This window comes from Bidens hawaiensis, unplaced genomic scaffold (genome assembly GCF_021521415.1).
Source record: "Bidens hawaiensis isolate Kalapana, Puna unplaced genomic scaffold, B.hawaiensis_p1.1 tig00026648_1, whole genome shotgun sequence".
Classification (NCBI taxonomy): Eukaryota; Viridiplantae; Streptophyta; class Magnoliopsida; order Asterales; family Asteraceae; genus Bidens; species Bidens hawaiensis.
In genome coordinates this window covers 187,022-199,400 of record NW_027494294.1, presented here as the reverse complement: position 1 = coordinate 199,400, position 12,379 = coordinate 187,022, and the positions used below count along the sequence as shown (strand labels likewise).

At 38.4% G+C, this 12,379-nt stretch overlaps 1 protein-coding gene across 1 annotated transcript in view; it reads right to left on the bottom strand.

Moving 5' to 3' along the window:
* The window catches only part of LOC143573808 (cysteine--tRNA ligase 2, cytoplasmic-like), a 56,373-nt gene that overhangs the window by 37,537 nt on the left and 6,457 nt on the right, over window positions 1–12,379 (bottom strand). The window lies entirely within an intron of this gene.

Genomic DNA, 12,379 nt, shown 5'->3' with positions numbered 1-12,379 from the left:
ATAGCAAATATGGCATGAGATTAGTTAACACATAAGACAAACGATTGCAGTTTTGTATATAGATAAAGTGTGAAAATATAATAAGTTACGCATATGTCCCCAAAACATGATAAAACGCGGAAAAAAGGGGAATGTGGTACTCACCTCAAAGAATGAACGAGGATGATTAAAGTAGCGAGAATGAAATAGGAAGATCACGCGCGAACGTTAACGCCTAAGAGAGTAAATTATGTGATTAAGAATAAGGGTCTTAATTACGACACTAGTTAAATGATAACCCATATTATATTTATTTAGGGATTTAATATTTAAACTATTACCTTGACTTAAGAAATACTATTTTTAGTTTTTATAAATAGAGTTACTCGATTTATATATATATATTTATTAAAACGTTAGTTTTTAAGTAAAAATCTTCTTTATATATTTATGTATCTTTATATATGAAAAACGTATCTTTATTTATATCTATACATATATATGAATATATATATATATATATATATATATATATATATATATGCATGAAAACGAGTCTTAGAAAATATATGTGATCGGAAACGAATATTAAAAGGGCCGGTTTTTAGTTTAAACAATCTTTAGTTATCATTAATATTAATAATATAATTAGTTTTCTTGAAAAATAATAATAAAACCCTTAAAAAAAGAAAATGGGTTCAGAGAGTATCGAACCCGCGACCTGAGTTTAATACACACACAACACAACCATCTGAGCTATGTTGTCAAGTTGTTTATCACCCCAAACTTAAAAACAATTTAACCAGAATGTGAAAACGCCTCAAGAACCCTAGATTCACAATTGCGATATAGGGTCCCTGTGAGATCGATTTAGGTTAGGGCTTTTATTCCCCATTAGAAACCGATTACAATGGTATACGTTAATTACCTTGAAGCTTTCGATTGGTTGGTGAACGAGACTCGCAAGGTGGCGGCCAAACTTTGAATCAAAATACTGACGGGTTGTTTACGAAAATTAAATTGGTGATAGGGGTTTAGTAGGCGCTGATTTAGTGTAGATGTGGACGAGTTGAATTGCAAAATAACAATCGTTTATATAGATTATTGAAATTAGGGTTTGACTAAGTTATTTTTGGGAGATTTGATTAATTGGCTGTTAATTCCTAATTGAAATCGTTGGTGGTTAGCATAATACCCAAATATTCCATTTCCATAACCAATTTTTGTTATAGATGATTCTAGAATTGCGAATTGGAACCGGGTCTTGGTTTTGGTGCGTTCGGGTCGGCTTTAGAGGGTTGGTTGAACCATATTGTTATAATATAATTAATAATAATCAAATTAAACTCGATAAATCTGGAAATTTATTAATGATAAAGCCCAGACCCGAAAGTGGGTCGGGTAATGGTTACAAATGATAAAACGGAAAACCCGAATTGTTACAGTATCCCATACTTTTGGGAATTTCGTCCCGAAATTAGGGAATCAACAACGAAAAGATGAGGATACTTGAGTTTCATCTGGTCCTCACGCTCCCACGTAAACTCGGCGCCTTGCTTAGAATTCCAACGAACTTTAACCAAAGGAATGCGGCTTCGCTTAGTAACTTTATCCATATGATCCATAATCTCAACGGGTTGCTCTACGAAATGAATAGTCTCATCGATACTAACTTCATCGAGAGGGATGTGGATATTACCCTCGGCAAGACACTTCTTGAGGTTAGAAACATGAAACACCGGGTGAATAATAGAGAGTTCAACAGGAAGTTTGAGACGATACGCAACAGGACCAACTCTATCAATAATCTCAAAAGGACCAACGAAACGCGGAGCTAGTTTTCCCTTCTTTTCAAAATGAACAACTCCCTTCCAAGGAGAAGCTTTGAGTAAAATAAAATCACCAACACTGAACTCAAGGGTTTTACGTCTCTTATCAGCATAACTCTTCCGACGACTACGAGAATCAAGGAGATTTTGACGGATTTGAGCAATACGATCAGTCGTTTCTTGGACTAGTTCAGGACCGGTGATTTGAGATTCACCAACTTCGTTCCAACAGATCGGAGATCGACATTTACGACCATAGAGCGCTTTAAAAGGTGCCATACCAATACTAGAGTGAAAACTATTATTATAAGAGAACTCGATAAGCGGTAGATGAATATCCCAATTTCCTCTAAAATCAGATATAATAGATAACGGAGTTCCATGATGACAAACAATTTTCTCGACGTAAATGCGCGCCAATTGATCAACAGTATACGTCTCCTTGATGAGAATGCAATGAGCAGACTTGGTCAGACGATCAACAATTACCCAAATACTATCATGTTGCTTGCGGGTAGAAGGAAGCTTAGTGATAAAGTCCATAGCAATACCTTCCCATTTCCACTCGGGGACGGGAGGTTGCTCGAGTAAACCAAAAGGGCGGTGATGCTCGGCTTTCACTTTGGAACAGGTAAGGCATTAAGAAACATACAGAGCGTTATCTTTCTTCATACCAGGCCACCAATAGACATAACGAAGGTCGGCATACATCTTATCCGCACCGGGATGTATGGAATATCGGGACTTGTGAGCTTCGTCCATAATAAATGTGCGACGATCATCACGATTGGGGATCCATAAGCGATTCAGAAAGTAAAGCAGACCATTGGGTTTAGTTTCAAGTTGGGTTTCAGCACCACACGACATCTCGTCATACATATTGCCTTCGGTGACGGATTCGTGTTGAGCATCGAGAACACGCTTTTCAAGATCATTTTGAACAAGAACACAAGTAAGAAGTATCGATTTGAAAGGCTTCTTACGACTGAGAGCGTCGGCCACGACATTCGCCTTTCCAGGATGATAGCGAATTTCGCATTCATAGTCGCTAAGCAACTCGGTCCATCGACGTTGTCTCATATTGAGTTCTTTTTGATCAAAAATGTGTTGGAGACTCTTGTGATCGGTATACACCACACACTTCGTACCATAGAGATAATGTCTCCAGATTTTCAAGGCAAATACGACAGCACCAAGTTCGAGATCATGCGTCGTATAGTTTTTCTCGTGAACCTTGAGTTGTATCGAAGCGTAAGCGATAACCTTGCCTCGTTGCATGAGGACGCAACCAAGACCTTGGTTAAAAGCGTCGCAGAAAACGATGAAATCTTCATTTTCTTCCGGAAGAGCAAGGATAGGAGCATTGCAAAGCATGTCCTTAAGAGTTTCAAAGGCTTCTTCTTGCTTTGACCCCACACGAAGGTTTTACCTTGGTGTGTTAAAGCGGTGAGGGGCAATGCGATCTTGGAAAAATTATGAATGAAACGACGGTAATAACCCGCCAAACCGAGAAAAGAACGAACTTCGGTGGGAGTCGTAGGCGGCTTCCAATTCTTAACAGCTTCGATCTTTACAGGATCAACATGAATACCCTTTTCGTTAACAATGTGGCCCCTGATCTTCTTTCAACAAAAACTCGCACTTAGAAAACTTGGCATACAATTGCTCATTTCGAAGCAGATCAAGGATGGTATGGAGATGTTTCTTGTGGTCGCTTTCGGATTTCGAATAGATCAAAATGTCATCGATGAAAACAATAACGAACTTGTCCAAATAAGGTTTACAAACACGGTTCATGAGGTCTATAAAAACCGCGGGTGTGTTTGTCAACCCAAAAGGCATAACACAGAACTCGTAATGACCGTAACGAGTTCGAAAGGCGGTCTTGGGAATGTCATCATCACTAACTCGGAGTTGATGATAACCCGAACGGAGATCGATCTTCGAGAAGCATGCGGCTCCTTGAAGTTGATCGAAAAGATCGTCGATTCGAGGGAGCGCATAACGATTCTTAACGGTAAGTTTGTTAAGTTCACGATAGTCAATGCACATGCGGAAAGAACCATCTTTCTTCTTGACAAATAGCACAGGTGCGCCCCACGGAGAAGAACTAGGGCGAATAAAACCCTTGTCCGAAAGTTCTTGGAGTTGGCTCGAGAGTTCTTGCATCTCGGAGGGTGCAAGATGGTAAGGGGCTTTAGCTACGGGGTTAGCTCGGGGTATAAGATCAATTCGGAATTCGACTTGACGAACCGGAGGAAGACCAGTGACATCATCGGGAAAAACATCGGGAAATCGCGAACTACCAGGATATCGGATAACTTCTTCTCTTTCCGCTCTTTCTCTACCACGGGTGCTAGGAAGGCGACACATTTCTTGCGCAAATAACGTTGAGCTTGAAAGCACGACATGAGGTTAATCTTAGACGTTGGAGTAGCACCGAAAACCTTAAGAACACGACCGTTTTGAGAGGTATACAAATGAACTTTTCAAAACAAACAACTTTCGCACGATTAAGAGTTAACCAGTCCATCCCTACGATTACATCGAAACTAACCATTTGCATCGGAATGAGATCAATTAGAAACTCGACTTTGTTAAGGACTATGACACAATCTCTAATTACTGAGTCAATCATAATAGAATTCCCGTCGGCTACTTCTACGGTAAAAGGTCTAGACAACTTATCACGAGGCTTATCAACAATATACGCAAAATCCAAAGATATAAAACTCTTATCGGCACCCGTATCAAACAAAACCGAAGCATGATGATTATCAATGAGAAACGTACCATTCACCACATCGCTAGAACTCTGAGCTTGATTCACATTCATCATAAACGCACGACCATTGGACCCTTGAGGGGTTTGAGCAACTTGGTTCAAAGGAGGAGCTTGAATTGCAGGAGCTTGTGTTGATGCCGATTGAGGAGCCATGAGCTGAGGCATATGAGGTGCATGGGTTTGAGGTGCATAGGCTTGAGGTTGGTAGGTTTGCACTTGGTAGGCTTGGGCAGTGTAGTACGGTGCATGGTATACTTGGGCTTGAGGTGGATGGGTAACATAAGGTGGTGCAGGCATGACATGGGCTTGGTTAGCATGGGTGAGTAATGGGAAGGCATTACGGAAATGATTAGGGTCTCCGCAGTGGTAGCAAGCTCGGGTATTAGGAACACCGGGCTGTGCAGGGTTAGCAGCAGGTCTAGCAGTAGGGTGTGCAGACCGGGTTTGGACAACTTGAGAACCAGGCGGTGCATGGCAAGTATTGGCAAGGTGGCCGTAACGGTTGCATTGAGTGCATAACCAGCAACGAGATTGACCCGGGTGATGGCGGTTACACCTGGCACAAAGGGGATGTGGGCCAAAGTAAGCTTTCTTTTTTGGGGCATTAGGGTCGTTTGGGGCTTGGTTGTTGGATTGGTTGACGGAGTAGTTTTGGTAGTTGTGCTTACGTTTTTGGTGGTTCTTGTTGAAGCGGTTGTTGTTGTGGGAGGGTTTGGCCTCAGCTTTGGCATCGGTCGAGGAGTCGGTCTTTGTCTTGTCGGGTGTGGGTTTGGAATCCTTGCGGGACAAGGCTCCATACCGAACATGACTATCAATGAAGGAGGCAGCTAGGTCCATTGCCTCACCGATGGTTAATGGGTTACGACTCATTACGGCATCACGGAAAGCGAGCGGGAGACCACGAATGTACTTTTGAATTCCGCGGGTCTCGGGAGTTACTAGATGCGGCACAATACAGATTAGTTCGCGAAATCGGCTAGAATAAGTGGAGTTATCGCCCCCGATTTGCTTAATATCCCAAAACTCCGCTTCCAACCTCTGCAGTTCATGTTCTGGGCAAAATTCCTTTTTCATCGCCTCTTTCAGTTCCTCCCAAGGCATAGCCACGGCCAAATCCGACCCTTGGTCGTTCCTTAGGGAATTCCACCATTCAACAGCTTGATCCTTAAAGCTGCTTGAAGCAAATTTGGTCCGTTTGACATCCGGACATTCACAGTGGATAAATATGTTCTCCATTTCTTCAAACCAATGGAGCAAGGCGATGGCATTTTCCTCACCATGATAAGTTGGAGGTTTGGTGCTCAAGAAATTACGAAAATCATAGTTGTTGGGGGCGGCCGAGGTGGCCGAACTATTAGAGTTGAGGTTCTGGATTTGAGTGACAAGTTCAGGCATTGCAGTAGCTAACTCTCTCGTGATTCTAGCAGCCAGGCGGCGGTCACGTGAGCCAGATGAACGTTGACAACGACGGTGATCTCTGAGTGACGACATTCTACGGGAAAATAAGAGTAAAGGTTTATGAGTTGGGGGATCATATGTGTAAATATTTATGGGGAAACAAAGTTAGTTGAAAACATTAAGTACCTGTTAGGTTAGTTTCACAAAAAAATCTAACGAAATGCATCTAGGGACGTTGGCCTCCCATGAGCTTTCCATGGCAATTTGAATGAACCAACAATAATTAACGAACAAACATTTGAGTTGGACAACCCATGAGCGTTACATGGCAATTTGATTGTCCCAACTAATTAACGAATTATCAATGCAATATAGTTTTTCGGCCCGATGAGCGTCTTTGACCGACCAAACTAAATAATGAACTAACGAAATAAAATATGGGTAGTCGGAGTATCCGACAAAAATGCGAAACAAGTTAACAGATGGATAGTTGGGATTCCCGACTAACCACTTGAAATAACGTAAAAACCATAATCGAAAGGTTACCGAATTTAAGCCACGAAATCACCGTGAATTCGGTTTAAAAATGTATATAGGAGTGCAACCACTAGTGTGGTTACGGTTGACAGCTTAGGGTGTCGGTCACATGGCATTCATGGGTCTCGCTCGGGTCCATAGGGTTGAGTACTGTGGTCAGGTTATCAACCAGGTAAGGATTAGCGTCTTACCTTTGATTCTTGGAACCGTTTTGCCAGTGCCCAACTCACAGTTTCTAACCCCTTTTCTTATGATAGGGACATGCCATATAACCTAGCCCTAATGAGAACGAGTGAAAACAACAGGTGGGAATTCTTAAGGAATTTCCCGCAAATAAAAGGCAATCTAATATTGATTTTAAATTTAAATAAAATTTTAGGTTTTGAGGCATTGCCATGGAGCAGTGCGTGTGTGCATGACAATAATATAATAAGAAAACTTATCAACTAAGGGAAAGCAGTAACAATCAACTAGAACACGTAAGGTAAGCAGATAAGCACGTATAGGGCTCCTAAACATGTGTCTAAGGAAATCTCTAACGACCTATCTTAAACTTGGCTCTGATACCAATATGTCACACCCCAACCTATGGCGGAAATGTCGGGGCGGACGGATTGTCACAGCTCGCAGGGTTACTATCACGCAATTATATAAAATTCAAATATCTATTTATTTCATTCAAATAACACCATTATTCATTACAAAAAGGAATCCAAAACAAAAAAAACATCCAATAATTCAAATGAACATTTAAAGTCTCGAAATAAACTCTTATAACATAAGTCCTTAAACAAATCTTCTAAATCCACACTTCACATCAAACGGTAACCTGCATATGCGTGAAAATAATATATTTTTTCAACACGAGGTTGAGTGAGCAACACACTAGTTCAATTTACATATATAATAAAATACGTAGCTGCAACAAGTCAAATGAGATTAACAAATCAACCATTGAGCAAATAAAATGAGATGTCGAAAAGCACAAAGCTAAATCGACTAGCGTATGATCGTACTATTTTCTGAGATTATGCTGAACCTCTCCGAATGCGGTTCATATTGAGCACATAAACATATAGCAAATATGGCATGAGATTAGTTAACATATAAGACAAACGATTGCAGTTTTGTGTATAGATAAAGTGTGAAAATATAATAAGTTACGCATATGTCCCTAAAACATGATAAAACGAGTAAAAAGGGGGAATGTGGTACTCACCTCAAAGAATGAACGAGGATGGTTAAAGTAGCGAGAATGAAATAGGAAGATCACACGCGAACGTTAACGCCTAAGAGAGTAAATTATGTGATTAAGAATAAGGGTCTTAATTACGATGCTAGTTAAACGATAACCCATATTATATTTATTTAGGGATTTAATATTTAAACTATTACCTTGACTTAAGAAATACTATTTTTAGTTTTTATAAATAGAGTTACTCGATTTATATATATATATATATTTATTAAAACGTTAGTTTTTAAGTAAAAATCTTCTTTATATATTTATGTATCTTTATATATGAAAAACGTATCTTTATTTATATCTATACATATATATGAATATATATGCATGAAAACGAGTCTTAGAAAATATATGTGAACGAAAACGAATATTTAAAGGGTCGGTTTTTAGTTTAAACAATCTTTAGTTATCATTAATATTAATAATATAATTAGTTTTCTTGAAAAATAATAATAAAACCCTTAAAAAAAGAAAATGGGTTCAGAGAGTATCGAACCCGCGGCCTGAGTTTAATACACACACATCACAACCATTTGAGCTATGTTGTCAAGTTGTTTATCACCCCAAACTTAAAACAATTTAACCAGAATATGAAAACGCCTCAAGAACCCTAGACTCACAATTGCGATATAGGTCCCTGTGAGATCGATTTAGGTTAGGGCTTTTATTCCCCATTAGAAACCGATCACAATGGTATACTTTAATTACCTTGAAGCTTTTGATTGGTTGGTGAACGAGACTCACAAGGTGGCGGCCAAACTTTGAATTAAAACACTGACGGGTTGTTTACGAAAATGAAATTGGTGATAGGGGTTTAGTAGGCGCTGGTTTAGTGTAGATGTAGACGAGTTGAATTGCAAAATAACAATCGTTTATATAGATTATTGAAATTAGGGTTTGATTAAGTTATTTTTGGGAGATTTGATTAATTGGCTGTTAATTCCTAATTGAAATCGTCGGTGGTTAGCATAATACCCAAATATTCCATTTCCATAACCAATTTTTGTTATAGATGATTCTAGAATTGCGAATTGGAACTGGGTCTTGGTTTTGGTGCGTTCGGGTCGGGTATAGAGGGTTGGTTGAACCATATTGTTATAATATAATTAATAATAATCAAATTAAACTCGATAAATCCGGAAATTTATTAATGATAAAGCCCGGACCCGAAAGTGAGTCGGGTAATGGTTACAAATGATAAGACGGAAAACCCGAATTGTTACAATGATCAAGAATTACCCACGATGGGTTATAATCCTTCTTGGCGCAGATGAGTATTCCCTGCAAAACAGAACACCGTGAGCTCGTTACGAGAAATGTGGGGATTCTCTCATAACCACCATCCGACGTGAGAATCAGTACTTGGTAGTTCAGTGGAAATATATTGAGAAAGAAGAAATAGATGAGGCCTAAAAGGAACCTTGATAAGAAGGAAGAGAGACCTAATATTGCAATCTAGTTACTTCATACGGACAATGTTTAGTTAAAACTAGATGTAAGAAATCGCTTATCCTGATTCATGAAGTTTAATTGAATCAAACTTTGAAATTTTAACCATTGATGTTTTGCTTAAATTCACATGATCTATCTCGAGGTTTATGGCTATACAAAGTTAAATTGGAACGTACAGAGTACTTCGTTGCCATTATTGGAAAAAAAGTATCATCGATTTCCGTACTTCTTCAATTATCAATTTATAATATATATACGCCAACAAATTAGAAAATAATCTCGTTATTAAATTCTGTATAGTTAATTATTTGGATTTTTACTTTCCCCTAAAACGACACAAAAACTGCTAAATCATCAAAGCTCATAACAAGAAAATTAACATATGTCGAAATTAAAACGTATTTTTATTGCGAATTTGTAACATTTAATTTCTAAAATTGAACTACAAGAAGCTAAGAGATAAAGTTGACAAAATGATGATTATCTAGAAAAAGAGGGTTTACATATGATGAAGTTTAGATGAATAGTTATTATGATATGTAAATTTGACTTTTGATTTGATGTGTATTTCTTAACTAAGTGTAAGTAACCTTAGAGGCGTTTTGGGACAGCTGAGGTGTTCCAATCTAGGGGGAGATTGTTGAGTCAAAAATTTGACATGAAATGACTTAAGGAAGATTAAGGGAGATTGAAATCTTCTTAACACTCCTCAGAAATGGTTAAGTATGGATACCGAGCACACACTTGGACATCCAGCAGGGTTTTACTTGTTCTAGCAAGGTACTTTGCATATCGAGCAAGGTTATCTTCTTGAACTTTGTAATTCAAAATTTTGTTTTCTTTCACCAGCGAAGGGTGAAATGTTTCCTGATATTTCGTGACACTGGGTTCATCTAAACTTCATCATATGTAAACCCTCTTTTTCTAGATAATCATCATTTTGTCAACTTTATCTCTTACGCTATGAAGTTGAAAATTAATAGTTTTGTTCAAAAGATTACATAGTTGAAAATTATGTCCGAAGACATTACAAAGCAAAACCCTAAAATAAAATTCTTCATCTTCTTGTGTTATGGGCTGCTTGTCTTCTTCCAACTATCATTGCTCCTGCCCTTTGCTTGAAAATGGACACTATTTGATAATGAGGGTGATTCTCAGGAATTATCATTTCCAATATGTCCCTCAGATCTTCATGATGCAAAAAGGTTAGATCTTCATCATTTCTGATAATGCCCAGTATAAGTCCATCTGATTTACGAAGAATGTAATGGCCTTCATTTTCTTTGTATTCTATCTCAGCAATACATCCATTCTTCTGTACTTCATGATTTGGACGAGTCATTCTTCTTCTCATACTTATACAAGTGTTCATATTGGACAAGGGATTTTTGTTTCTGACTTTTGAAACATAATCATATTCAGCATCCCTTATGCTCCTTATACGTTTTGCTGGTATGTTCTTCTCATTCTTTGTCAGCTCCCACTTCTTTCTTTGATTCAGCAGAGGAAATCCCTTTTCAGCTTCACTCTTTAAATATTTCGACAACTCATTTTGTTGTCTCCGAGCCATCTTGTTCCTATCATGATAGTCATACAAGTCAAGATTGGCCATAATTTCCAGCTGCTCTCTTCTGTATTCCGCAAAGTCATCTTTAAAAATGATCTCTCTTAACCGTCTGCTTTGCATGATCACTTTAAATTTGAGAGACAGAGTCATAGTAGAGTTTCATAGGTAAGTCCACAACAGTTTATGGTCTTGCTTCTCTTTGTGTTCCAGCTCTACTTGACTCACTCCTGCTAGTTGAGGTGTATCTCCTTGAGGCTGAGGGCCTAGTTGGAACAGACTTCATTGGTTTGGTGGGCCCCATTACTCCAAACTTATTTTTGTACATTTCAACAATCAGCTCAGCAGGCATAGTCAACAAGATTTTCTCCCCCATCTTTGAATAATCGTCCAATCATTTCCATAATCCTCTCGTCTTGAAGTTGACTTGCCGGTACAAATCTTCCATCTATGAAGCTCCTTGGATTCACTCCTTCTTACAACACTTTCTCCCATTCTGCTTTCTATTCATAAAACAACTGTTTCAGCTGTGCTTTACCCAACATATCAAAAACTTTTTCATTCATTCCTTTACGCTTCACCATCAATTCTTTCAAGATCTTTATCATTTCCTCATTTTGCCATGGGTTTGTTCGTTCAATTGGCTCAGGTTTTATTTCCACATGAATATCTTGGGCTTTTGCTCTTTCCAGCTCTTCCTTTTCATTTTCAGCCCTTTTATTTTCTCTCGGGGTCATTATCCTTCGCTTCTTGGCAGGTGGCTCGGGTTGATCTTTCTTTGATTGTTCTTTCTTCATTAGTCTGTTTTAGTGAGATTCAACCACAGCCTTTGGCAAACTATCAACCATTTCAGGTGTCGTACCTCTATCAATCAAGTAACCACATTTTCATGCATACTTCTTTCGTACCTCCTCCACTCTTTCTTTCAACCTTGATTCTCTCACAAACCTTTCCTTCTCCTCTCTTTCAATTGTTTCCCTTGTTGTATTATACTGTCTTTGTAAATCATGAAAATTCATTCTGCTTAAGTCTTTCTCATTCAGCCCATGTTTTCTCAGATAATCTTTGAACTTCAAGGAATCAATATTCTTCTTTTCGATGCTTCTCTTTATTTCATAATCCTCTTTTTCAATCATCTTTTGCAGCTCCTCATCAGAGAGAGAAGCCAATCTTTTAAACCCATATCCAAAATTTATTAGCTTGATGACTAAAGGATTATTTCTTTTAGCTTCATCCAAACTTTGTTGAATATTTTCCCGTTGTTCATCTGTCATTTCAACATGAGGGGACACAATATCAACTTTTTCAGCGTCAGCAGGCTGATCACCTTGTTCATTATCATCATTATCATCTTCAGAGTCATCTTCTTCAGATGTATCTTCCTTTTCAATAGACTCAGTCACAGCATCAATTTTTGTTTCTTTAGGATTGAGTAAATCCTCAGGCCTAACTATTTGAATTGGAGTAGGTCTTATTGGACTTCCCTGCTCTGGGCTTTCAACAAAATACTCATTTTTATCATCCCATCTGGCTTCTTTTAGATTGGGTAAATCTTCAGGCCTTAGTATCTTTATTGGAACATGCCTCAA